Source organism: Lolium perenne, chromosome 4 (genome assembly GCF_019359855.2).
Source record: "Lolium perenne isolate Kyuss_39 chromosome 4, Kyuss_2.0, whole genome shotgun sequence".
Taxonomy (NCBI): Eukaryota; Viridiplantae; Streptophyta; class Magnoliopsida; order Poales; family Poaceae; genus Lolium; species Lolium perenne.
This window is the reverse complement of record NC_067247.2, coordinates 81,257,477-81,270,552: the sequence shown is the minus strand read 5'-3', so window position 1 is coordinate 81,270,552 and position 13,076 is coordinate 81,257,477.

Sequence of the window (13,076 nt, the reverse complement as noted above, 5' to 3'; positions counted from 1 at the left end):
TTTCAAGGCGGCAGGGGATACAAAGAAAAAAAGGAAATATCTAGAAATTGATTAGGGGTTCAAAATAAATCCATCAAAGGAAACTTTTATTGTTCATAGAGGATGACATGTGGGACCGACCTGCCAACAGCGTCCTCATCGTTTCAGAGGGGCAGGAGATCAAAAGAAAAAGGCAAATAGCCAGAAATTAGGGGTCAAAAATAACTCCAAGAAAGAAAACTTTTATTGTCGTAGAGGATGACATGTGGGACCCATGAGCCAGCAGCTTAGTCAACGTTTCAAAGGCGGCATGAGATCGAAAGAAAAAGGCAAGTGACCAAATATCAGGTGCCAAAAAAATCCAAGAAAAGACAGTTTTATTGTACATAGAGGATGACATGCGGGTCCCATGAGCCAGCAGGTTCCTCAACGTTTCAAACGTGGCATGAGATCGAAAGAAAAAGGCAAGTGACGAAATATCAGGATCCAAAAATAATTCAAGAAAAGAAACTTGATTGTACATAGAGGCTGACATGTGGGACCTATGAGCCAGCAGAGTCCTCAACATTTCAAAGGCGGCAGGGGATCAAAAGAAAAAGGAAATAGCCAAAAATCAGAGGGTGAAAAAAAACCAAGAAAATGAACTTTTATAGTACATAGAGGATGACATGCGGGTCCCATGAGCCAGCAGCTTCCTCAACGTTTCAAACGTGGCATGAGATCGAAAGAAAAAGGCAAGTGACCAAATATCAGGATCCAAAAATAATTGAAGAAAAGAAACTTGATTGTACATAGAGGATGACATGCGGGTCCCATGAGTCAGCAGCTTACTCAACGTTTCCAAGGCGGCAGGGGATCAAAAGAAAAAGGAAATAGCCAAAAATCAGAGGGTGAAAAAAATCCAAGAAAATAAACTTTTATAGCACATAGAGGATGACATGCGGGTCCCATGAGCCAGCAGGTTCCTCAACGTTTCAAATGTGGCATGAGATCGAAAGAAAAAGGCAAGTGACCAAATATGAGGAGCCAAAAATAATTCAAGAAAAGAAAGTTTTATAGTACATAGAGGATGACATGCGGGTCCCATTTAGCAGCAGCAGTATCACCGTTTGAGAGGCTGCACGGGATCGAAAGAAAAAGGCAAGTGACCAAATATGAGGTGCCAAAAAAATCCAAGAAAAGAAAGTTTTATAGTACATAGAGGATGACATGCGGGTCCCATTTAGCAGCAGATGTATCACCGTTTGAGAGGCGGCAGGGGATCGAAAGAAAAAGGCAAGTGACCAAATATGAGGTGCCAAAAAAAACTCCAAGAAAAGAAAGTTGATTGCACATAGAGGATGACATGCGGGTCCCATTTAGCAGCAGCGGTCTCAACGTTTCCAAGGCGGCAAGGGATCAAAAGAAAAAGGAAGTAGCCAGAAATCAGGGGGTCAAAAAAAATCCAAGAATAGAAAGAATTTTTGTTCATAGAGGATGACATGCGGGACCCATGATCCTGCATCGTAAACGGCTCGATCGTAGAGCGTTGAACGAGATGGCGCGATCGAGAAAAAAAAACAATGCCAGAGAGGCTGCCATCTGGGCCCTACATCCCTCAGCGGTGCGGATTTGCGTTGACTCGGCCGGCGAACCCGAGAATTCGAGATGCACCACGTCCCGGGACACCATACGCCACGTTTTGGCCATTTTCGTCGGGCTAGGTGGCCTCAAAAACGAGAAAAAAACGTTTTGACATGCACAACGGAGAGACCAAAATTTGTCGGCCATGGTACACCAGCAACCACGGCGCGACTTCAACTTCGTCGGCCATGGCAACTTTTCTTGTAGTGCTATATATATGTAGGGTTTAATTAGGGTTTAGGGTTTAGGGTTATCTAGCTAGGGTTTTAGGGTTAGGGTTAGGGTTAATTATGGTTTAGGGTCTAGGGTTTAGGGTTTGGGGTTTGGGGTTTAGTGTTTAGGGTTTAGGGTCTAGGGTTAGGGTTTAGGGTTTAGGGTTTAGGATGTAGTGTTTAGGGTTTAGGGTCTAGGGTTTAGGGTTTAGTGTTTAGGGTGTATGTTTAGGGTATAATTAGGGATTAGGGATTAGGGTTTTAGGGTATAAGGTTTTGGGATCATCGATCGAGTGCACACACACATTATTAGAGGCACCCGCGCCTTTGCGCATAAAGTGCATGCGTATATATATAAGTGTGTTTCTTGGCCACCAACGATATATAGATCGAGAGATAGAGATTGAAATCCCCAAGAATATGTTCAAATATACGCACACACATGAATTATTAGAGGCACCCGCGCCTTTGCGCATAAAGTGCATGCATATGTGTGTTGTTCTGGCCACCAACGATAGATCGAGAGAGAGAGAGAGAGAGAGAGAGAGAGATTGAAATCCCCAAGAATTAGAGGACCCCCTTGCACAAGTGTTGGCCATCTATATATAATATGAATCCCAATAATGTTCATACATGATAGGGCATATGTGTGAAGCAATTTTTTCCGAGAACTTGTAAAGATTCAAATTTATCAGTGCAAATGGAAACTAGTGCACATTAGAGGACCCCCTTGCACACGTGTTGGCCATCTATGTATAGTTTGAATCCCAATAATGTTCATACATGATAGGCTATATTTGAATCAATTTTTTCTTCCAAGAACTTGTCAAGATTCAAATTTATCGGTGCTAATGGAAACTAGTGCGCACTAGACGAGCCCCTTGCGCAAGTGCTGGCCATTACATATAGTAGTTTAAATCTTAAGAATGTTCATACATGATAGGCCATATGTGCAAAGAAATTTTTTTCCCGTGAACTTGTCAAAATTCAAGTTTATCGTTGCAAATGGAAACTAGTCCAAAAAATTACATAGAGGTCCAAAAGAACTAGACAATAACTAATAGGACCTACAACTTTACAAAAAGGACCCCAAAACATATAGAAGAAAATCAATCGAGTCCTTCTGGACCGCACATCAGATCTCTGCTCCGCATCCTTTCCAGCAACTCCGTCGCCGGGGACGCACCACTTGGGACGGTGTCGCCGGTAGTCGCCAGGACGAAGGAGAAGAATGGCCTCAGCAACGGCATATTGGCTCTGAGAAGGGCCGCTGAAAGGCCAAGATGTTCACGGGCAAGACGGATGACGCCGTCGTATGCCCCGAGCTTGTGAACGTTAGCAGCTTGACTTCCCCGTTGGCCAGATCTGAAGCACTGACCAAAGCAAGCCTCACCGTTAGCGCCATCACCTTGATGGCACCAGATCCGCCAGATCTGATCCGCCAGATTCACCATAGGCCAGATCTGAAGCCGATGACGAGATCCCCGACTCCATTGCGCCATTCTGCTCATGGGAAACACTGGATCTAAGCTTACAAGAACACTAACTCCCTCGGATCCAAATTAGCTGACTCAACTTTGCTTATCTAAATATGGATGTATCCACACATGTTTGTACTCTAGATACATACACGTCTAAGGAAAGTTGAATCAATTAATTTAGTTCGGAGGGTGTACGATATACAGAGAGAAGTCGGCCTCGTCTCCGGCCGGCGAAGCCGCCGGAGAGAAGGGGAAGAGGAGCCGGGGGAGTGAGAGAGACTCGAGAGAGAAAGAGAAGAGGAGAGCTCCCTGGGGAAGAACATTATTTTTGTCGTTCTGCTTGTAGCTTGAAACTGAAAATTTCGGCCCCGCGCCAAATCATTCCGCCAAATCCATTCGAAAATCCCGTGACCAGTTTTACCCTTTTAACCCTGGTCCGGAAGTTACAACCCACCGACCATGGAGGGCTCATTCGGTAACAATGAAATATCTTGCCTAGATCCCGCACCCTCCTCACAGGCCCACACCCACCCACCAACCATTCGCCCCATTAGCTCAAAAATACTCTCACACGCCAAAGCTCTGACTCTCTACAGTACTAGATCTGCTTCGCCGCCGGCATACTCCTCCACAGCGTAGCCTTATCGTGTTGGCTGTCCACCCACCTAATCCGCTCCCCCGCCGCCCTCGCCACCGACGGATCTGCTTCACCGCCGACCTTGCCACCGACGGATCTGCTTCAACGCCGACCTCGCCACCGACGGATCTGCTTCACCGCCAACCTCATCCACAGCATAGCAATCAACGCCTTTCCTGTCGACGCACCGGATCCTCTCCAACGGAACCGGGTCTACTTCACCGCGCCCCCCCCTCCACAGAAGCCGATCTATTCCACCGACTAGCTCGGCGCACCGGCTGTATCAACTTCACCGAATCCCTTGCCAGCCAACCAGATCTGCTTCACTAACGAACAGTCTTGATGACCCACAAGTATAGGGGATCGCAACAGTCTTCGAGGGAAGTAAAACCCAATTTATTGATTCGACACAAGGGGAGACAAAGAATACTTGAAAGCCTTAACAGCAGAGTTGTCAATTCAGCTGCACCTGGAAACAGACTAGCTCGCAAGAGTTTATCAGTAGTAACAGTTTTATAGCAGTAGCAGTAGTGAAATAACAGCAGCAGAGTAACAAAGACAGCAGTAGTGATTTTAGTAAACAGCAGGATTAAAATACTATAGGCACGGGGACGGATGAACGGGCGTTGCATGGATGAGAGAAACTCATGTTACAGTCAAGCAGGGCATTTGCAGATAATAATAAAACGGTATCCAAGTACTAAGCAATCAATAGGCATGTGTTCCATATATAGTCGTACGTGCTCGCAATGAGAAACTTGCACAACATCTTTTGTCCTACCAGCCGGTGGCAGCCGGGCCTCAAGGGAAACTACTGGATATTAAGGTACTCCTTTTAATAGAGTACCGGAGCAAAGCATTAACACTCCGTGAACACATGTGATCCTCACATCGCTACCATTCCCTCCGGTTGTCCCGATTTCTGTCACTTCGGGGCCATCGGTTCCGGACAGCGACATGTGTATACAACTTGCAGGTAAGATCAATAAACAATGAATATCATGATGAAACAATAACATGTTCAGATCTGAGATCATGGCACTCGGGCCCTAGTGACAAGCATTAAGCATAACAAGTTGCAACAATATCATCAAAGTACCAATTACGGACACTAGGCACTATGCCCTAACAATCTTATGCTATTACATGACCAATCTCATCCAATCCCTACCATCCCCTTCGGCCTACAGCGGGGGAATTACTCACACATGGATGGGGGAAACATGGCTGGTTGATGTAGAGGCGTTGGCGGTGATGATGGCGATGATCTCCTCCAATTCCCCGTCCCGGCGGAGTGCCAGAACGGAGACTTCTGGCTCCCGAGACGGAGTTTCGCGATGTGGCGGCATTCTGGAGGGTTTCTGGCGACTTCAACTTCTCTTCCTGCATTTTTAGGTCGAGGCCGATAAGTAGTCCGAAGGAGGGCGTCGGAGGCCGGCCGAGGGGGCCACACCATAGGGCCGCGCGGGCCCCCCTAGGCCGCGCCGCCTTATGGTGTGGGGCCCTCGGGCCTCCACCTTACTTGTCCTTCTGGCTCCGTCAGTATTCTGGGAAAATAGGGCCTTCTGCATAAATTCCGAGGATTTTCCCGAAAGTTGGATTTCTGCAAAAAACGAGACACTGTAACAGTTCTGCTGAAAACAGCGTTAGTCTGTGTTAGTTGTATCCAAAATACACAAATTAGAGGCAAAACAATAGCAAAAGTGTTCGGGAAAGTAGATACGTTTTAGACGTATCAACTCCCCCCAAGCTTAGCTTATTGCTTGTCCTCAAGCAATTCAGTTAACAACTGAGCGATAAAAGAACTTTCACGAACACATTTGCTCATATGATGTATATATTCTCATGCTATGGCTAATACTTAAGTAGTTCATAATGAGATACATGCAAATAAGATCATCTAACAGCTATGTCAATCATGGAGAGGTACCAACAATTAATAATAAGCATCATGAATCATGTATATAAGCAGGATTGCAATGTTCATAAGAGAGTATGATAAAGTGGTATCTCGCTTGCCCGTATTTGATTGGCAAAACATAAATGCCCAGGCACCTCTGGAGTTCATAGAAAGACTAGAAGTAGTGATTGTCAAAGATAAAAGCATCAAAGTTATACCACAATCAATCATATTTTGAGACAAGCATATTATACTAAGAATGACAGTTGTGCTCTCAAGATAGTGCTCAAAGAAATAATGGAGACACAACATAAAAGTAAAAGATTGACCCTTCGCAGAGGGAAGCAGGGATTAACATGCGCTAGAGCTTTTCATTTTTGAAATCAGGAGTAAAATTATTTTGAGAGGTGTTTGTTGTTGTCAACGAATGGTAATGGGTACACTAACTACCTCGCCAACCGGACTTCCAAGAGCGGCTCCCATGAATTATTTTTTATGTTTATGTGGCACTCCTTCCAACCTTTCTTACACAAACCATGGCTAACCGAATCCTCGGGTGCCTGCCAACAATCTCATACCATGAAGGAGTGCCTTTTTATTTTAGTTTTATTATGATGATGACACTCCCCCCAACCTTTGCTTACATAAGCCATGGCTAACCGAATCCTTCGGGTGCCGTCCAACAATCACAAACCATGGAGGAGTGTCTATTTAAGTTAATTAATTTGGGACTGGGAATCCCATTGCCAGCTCTTTTTGCAGAGTTATTGGATAAGCAGATGTGCCACTAGTCCATATGAGGGTCCGTCAAAAGTAAATGACAAGGTTGAAAGCTAAACACCACATACTTCCTCATGAGCTATGAAACATAAACACAAATTGAGAAGCATTTTGAAGGTTTTTAAAGGTAGCGCATGAGAATTTACTTGGAATGGTTTGAAATGCCATGCATAGGTATTTATGGTGGACACTCTGGAATAACTTGGTTTTCATGTGTTTGGAGGCACGAGCAGCGTTCTCGCTCAGTACAAGTGAAGGCTAGCAAAAGACTAGGGAGCGACAAATCAAGAGAGCAATAACTGTCATAATCATGCTTGCGGCAAAATAAATTAACTGAGGTATAAAAGTGATACAAGAACTCTGAAGCAATGTAAATCATTGAGGCTTAATTGACTCTTGTTCAGTCATATGCATGTGTGAGCATGTGCCAAGTTAATTCAAACGAATTATTCAGAGGAGGATATCACAATGCCATACTTACTTATGAATAAAACAATGCAAACAAACATCCATGACATGCTACTCATATTAATAAATTGGAGCTAAACATGAGAGATCATAAACCACTAGACTTTCTCAAATGACATATACCTCACATGAACCAACCAAGCATGCTCACATGGATGAGTATATGTACAAAAATGAAAACAAATAGAGTTCATACCAGCCTCTCACCACAATCAGATTGTCGTAGATCGTCATTATTGCCTTTCACTTGTGTAGCTTGGATAATATGAAATGAAAACCACGCTCCAGCCACCGAAGACCATTGAACTCATAAAGAACTTTACAAAACCAAAGAAGAACAGCAAATATTTTTGGTGTTTTCGAATTTGGAAACAAGAACAAAAAGAAACAAGCAAACAAAGCAAAATCTTTTTGGGTTTTCTTATAGCAAACTAGCAATAACAAATAAAGCGAAACAAATGCAAGAAACCAAAGCAAACAAATGGTGAAGAGAAACAACAGAAATATTTTTGGTCTTTTTGTGTTTTAGGAAAGAAACAAAGCAAGAACAAGAAAATGGAAACTAAAAGAAACACAGAAAAGCGAGATAGCAGAAATCTGCCAAAACCTGACAGCAGTACAGAAATCGATTTTTACAAAAATCTTACGTTGCTCAGCTCGAAAACTGTTCAACTAATGAAAGTTAGATAACAACCTGGGGAACCTGCACAAAAATTGGCAGCTCAAAATAACGTTCTGGCTGTGCGCACGAATTTTTCTAGTAACAGTCCAGAATCTGTTTTCAGGCAGCACTTCCCCAAATATCATCTTCCTCTCATTAGAAAACCACTCAAAGAGACTAAACAAGTATGTACAAGTATTCAGCAACCATAATATGCAAAGAATGAGTGATGCCGGTATACCTCCCCCCAAGCTTAGGCTTTTGGCCTAAGTGGAGTTCAATCCCATCGACCCCATGAGGTAGTATCTCCGTAGTACGACGAAGATGGATCATCTTCCGGGTATGTGCTAGAAGAAGCACCCGGATACGTGACGGTGTAGTCATAGGAGGGCTCGGCGTCCTCGGAGTCATGCTGCTGGTGGAAATCTTGTATCTTCATATGTTCATCCACCTCCTCCTTAGTGCGCGACCATGGTTGCCTGTCAATACAAAACAAACCTGTCTGGGGAAGAGGGATTTCTTTCTCATCCCCGTCAGCAAACAACATTCTATTGACCATATTATCTAAAGTGGAATCAGTGGTAACAAAATGATGGCTTTTCATAGCAGCGATGTCAAGCCTCCTAGGAGTTAATGGCACATCATTAGGATCAATAGGAAGTCTTAAATGTGTTAAAACGCGCAATGCAATAGTTCCTCCAAAAATAGGCCCCCTGTTAGTCAGGTGGCGAGCAATAAGAGAACCAAGATGATAAGATGTCCGTCCAGTAAGTGCAATATTCAAGAAAGCAAGATGGTAACAAGAAATATTGCTAGTGTTCTCCCTACCAAGAATGCTAGTAGCAATGTAATATGCAAAATACTTAATGGCAGGGAGTTGAATGTTCCTTATCTTGCCACGCTGAATGGTGCGACAATCATCATCGGTGATCCCTCGATAGAGCTCCAACAAGTCCCGGGGGTTGTCATCAATCCTCCTTGCTGTACCTACAGGGGCAATATCCAATGCACGACAAAAATCTCCCAATTCCATAGTAACAGGATTACCATAGATCTTGAATGCAACTGTCGGCTCGTATTGCGTGTTGTTGAACCTGAAGCTCTCGACGAAAATTTTGGTGAGCATATAGTATTGCTCCCTTTCGTCTTCCACGTAGGTGGTTAAGCCCGCCCTATTGACAAGGGTGAAGAAATCATCCAATATCCCTGCATTTCTCAGAAAATCATAGCATGGAAAAAATGAAGCATTAGGAGCCCCGTTGTCCTCTTCGGGCGCGAAGCTAGGCGCGATCATATCCTCATTGTACGATCACCTAAGCCGGGTGGCGGTCCTAGAAGGTCTCCCGGTGCTGGTTGTTCCTTTCTTGAACAACTCTCCAAAGTTGAACTTCTTCATCTCTTTTCTGAAATTTTCAACAAGTGATATAAATTTTGATTTGGTGACATATAATTGAGGGAAACTACCATAGGAACTTGCTAGAGTACTAATCATGCATCAAAACTAGTTTATACAACTTAAAACAAGCATGCAAGCTCACTAAACATGTTACCTACAGCAGCAAAATACTCAAGATATACTCAACCAAACAAAATTCTACTTGGATAAGCGGAGGAGTAACATACCGAAGAGCAAATGTGCCAAATTTCAGACAGAAATCTGGGCTGAGCAAAGAGATCGAGAAATCCGGAGTTCTTGAGCAAAAACGCGAGTGAGAGGAACCTGGTGCGAGTTTTTTCGGGAGAGAGAAGATTCTGGGAGAAAGAGATGGCAAAGTGGGGCAAGGAGGGGCCCACTCCACAGGGTGGCGCGCCCACCCTCCTTGGCCGCGCCGGCCTGTGGTGTGGCACCCTGGGGTGCCCCACAGGTCATCCTCTGGTGCTCCCAGTTGCCTCTTCGAAAAATAGGACCAACGGTATAATTTTTGTGAATTTTTGAAAACTCTGAAAAATGCACATTTCTGGGTATTAAGTTTATTATTACTGGCCAGGAAAAATTTTGAAATCTCCAATTAACTAAGGAACTTTGCAAATTAAAAGTGCTACAGCAACTAGAACAAGTGGAGGAAGAAAGAGATGTTGTTTACCTCCTCTATGCATATAAAAAGTATTTGTTAACAAGGTTGATCAAGTCTTGCCACCAAATAAATTTTACATAGCATAAGAAGACATAAACCTCAAATCAATCATGTTACCTTGAATTGTATTGATATGGATCCAATCACGAGAGTTTGATATTCTTCTTTAGGCTCATATATAGGACAATCAATAGTTCCCACTTTGATAGTTCTCACATTAGAAATAGTATTGACTCCACATACTTTATCAAACTTCTTGGGGAAATAAACGGTATGCTCCCTATCATCAACATTGAAAGTAACCTTTCCTTTATTGCAATCAATAACAGCCCCTGCGGTGTTAAGAAAAGGTCTCCCAAGAATAATAGACATATTATCATCTTCAGGCATTTCCAACACAACAAAATCAGTTAATATCAAGCAGTTAGTAGTAACTTGAACAGGAACATCCTTACATATACCAACAGGAATAGCAGTAGATTTATCAGCCATTTGCAAAGATATATCAGTAGGTATCAACTTATCTAGATAAAGCCTCTTATAAAGAGAAAAAGGCATAACACTAACACCGGCTCCCAAATCACATAGAGCAGTTTTAACATAATTATTCTTAATAGAACAAGGAATAGTAGGTATACCTGGATCGCCCAACTTCTTTGGAACTTTGCCATTGAAAGAGTAATTAGCAAGCATAGTGGAAATTTCCTCATTGGGGATTTTCCTTTTGTTAGTAACAATATCTTTCATATACTTTGAATAAGGTGGCAATTTAATAGCATCAGTCAAAGGGATTTGCAAGAATAAAGGTTTCATCCAATCACAAAATTTATTATAGTGTTCTTCTTCCTTTGATTTTAGTTTCTTAGCAGGAAAAGGCATTTGCTTTTGAACCCAAGGTTCTCTTTCATTACCATGTTTCTCAGCAATAAAATCTTTTTTAGTATACTTTTTATTTTTAGCACGCTTTTCAGGTTCTTCTTCAACATCTTCTTTATCAGAAGCATCATTCTTATCATTATCTTTATCATGTTCATTACCACTTTCAGTTTCAGCATCAGAAATAGAAATACTATTAGGATCATTAACAGGTTCAGAGGATTCTACAACATTCTTATGTTTCTTTTTCTTTTTCTTAGATGGAGCACTAGTTTTAGTTCGTTGAGAATCTTGTTCAACTCTTTTGGGATGTCCCTCAGGATATAAAGGATCCTGAGTAGAAACACCGCCTCTAGTTGTTACTTCATAAGCATGTTTTTCTTTAGAATTATTCCCCAACAAGTCATTTTGCACTTTAGTGAGTTGATCAATTTGAGTTTGAACCATATGAAAATGTTTAACAAGCATCTTAACATCATTGGAGGTTCTCTCTACAATATCATGCAATTCACTAATAGCTCGAGAATTTTCCATTAAATGATTCTCTACTCTCATATTAAAATTTTCTTGCTTAACAATATAATTATCAAACTCATCTAAGCATTGCGCAGGAGGTTTTGGATACGGAATATCTTCCCTAGTAAAGCGCTGAAGGGAATTTACCTCAATCATGGATGAAGGGGGAATTATCTCACATATATCTTCTATGGGAGGAAGATTCTTCACATCTTCAGATTTAATACCTTTCTCCTTGAGAGACTTCTTGGCTTCCCTCATATCTTCATCATTCAATTTAATTAAACCCCTCTTCTTCAATATTAGCGTTGGAGTTGGTTCAGGCGTAGTCCAATCATCATAATTCCGGCCTATTTTAGCCAATAATTCTTCAAATATTGCCCTGAGTTCTTTTCCTGAAAACACAACCAGCACAACTATCCAGGTATGCCCTAGACTCAATGGTTAGTCCACTATAAAATATATCAAGTAAATCATGCTTTTCCAAATCATGATCAGGCCGAGCTCTAATAAGAGAGCAAAATCTCGCCCAAGCCTCAGGCAATTTCTCTCCATCTCCCTGGTCAAAATTATAAATTCTCTGCAAAGCAATATGTTGAGCACTAGCAGGAAAGTATTTACGGAAGAAAACATCAAGCAATTCTTTTGGACTTTTAATAGAATTAGGTGGCAAACTATTATACCAAGTTTTAGCGTCATCCTTTAATGAGAATGGAAAGATTTTAGCAACAAAGTAAGTACGCTTCTTAACATCATTAGAAAACAAGTTACTCAGAGTAGATAGCTCAATCATGTGTTCAACAGCACTTTCTTTTTCAGTACCACAAAAGGGTGTTTTCTCAACAATAGCTATATGAGATAAATCAAGAGAAAAATCATAATCTTTATCCTTAATGTTTATAGGAGATGTGGCAAACTTAGGATCAGGAGACAGTTTATATCTAACAGCATGTTCTGCAAGCAACTTTTTAATTTTTCTTGCATCAGTAGTAGCATTGCATTTTTCAATAAAATCATCATTAAGCTCCACATAATTTTCATCAGGATCATCACTAGAATAATCAAGTTCAGGTGAATTAACAGGTGTAGTAGCATTAGGAGTTTCAGTATTTTCAATTTGTCTAGACCTAGCAATCGTAGCATCTAGAAAGGATCCCAATGAACCACTATCATCAAGCAAAGCAGAAATATTATCAATATTATGAGAGTTTTCAGATTCAGCAGAAGTACCCGCATGTGAAGCATGTGGCGGTGAAACAAGTTTATCAATCACAGATGGTGAATCAAGAGCAGCAGAGGTACTCAGAGTTGTACCTTTTCTTGTAGTGGATGGTAATATGGCGAACTTAGTATCGCGAGGTTTACCCATGATGGAGAATTTGCAGCGAACAATATCAATCCAAGTGAACTTCCAAATAAAGCTATGCTCCCCGGCAACAGCGCCAGAAAACAGTCTTGATGACCCACAAGTATAGGGGATCGCAACAGTCTTCGAGGGAAGTAAAACCCAATTTATTGATTCGACACAAGGGGAGACAAAGAATACTTGAAAGCCTTAACAGCGGAGTTGTCAATTCAGCTGCACCTGGAAATAGACTAGCTCGCAAGAGTTTATCAGTAACAGCTTTATAGCGAGCAGTAGTGAAATAACAACAGCAGAGTAACAAAGACAGCAGTAGTGATTTTAGTAAACAGCAGGATTAAAATACTGTAGGCACGGGGACGGATGAACGGGCGTTGCATGGATGAGAGAAACTCATGTAACAGTCAAGCAGGGCATTTGCAGATAATAATAAAACGGTATCCAAGTACTAAGCAATCAATAGGCATGTGTTCCATATATAGTCGTACGTGCTCGCAATGAGAAA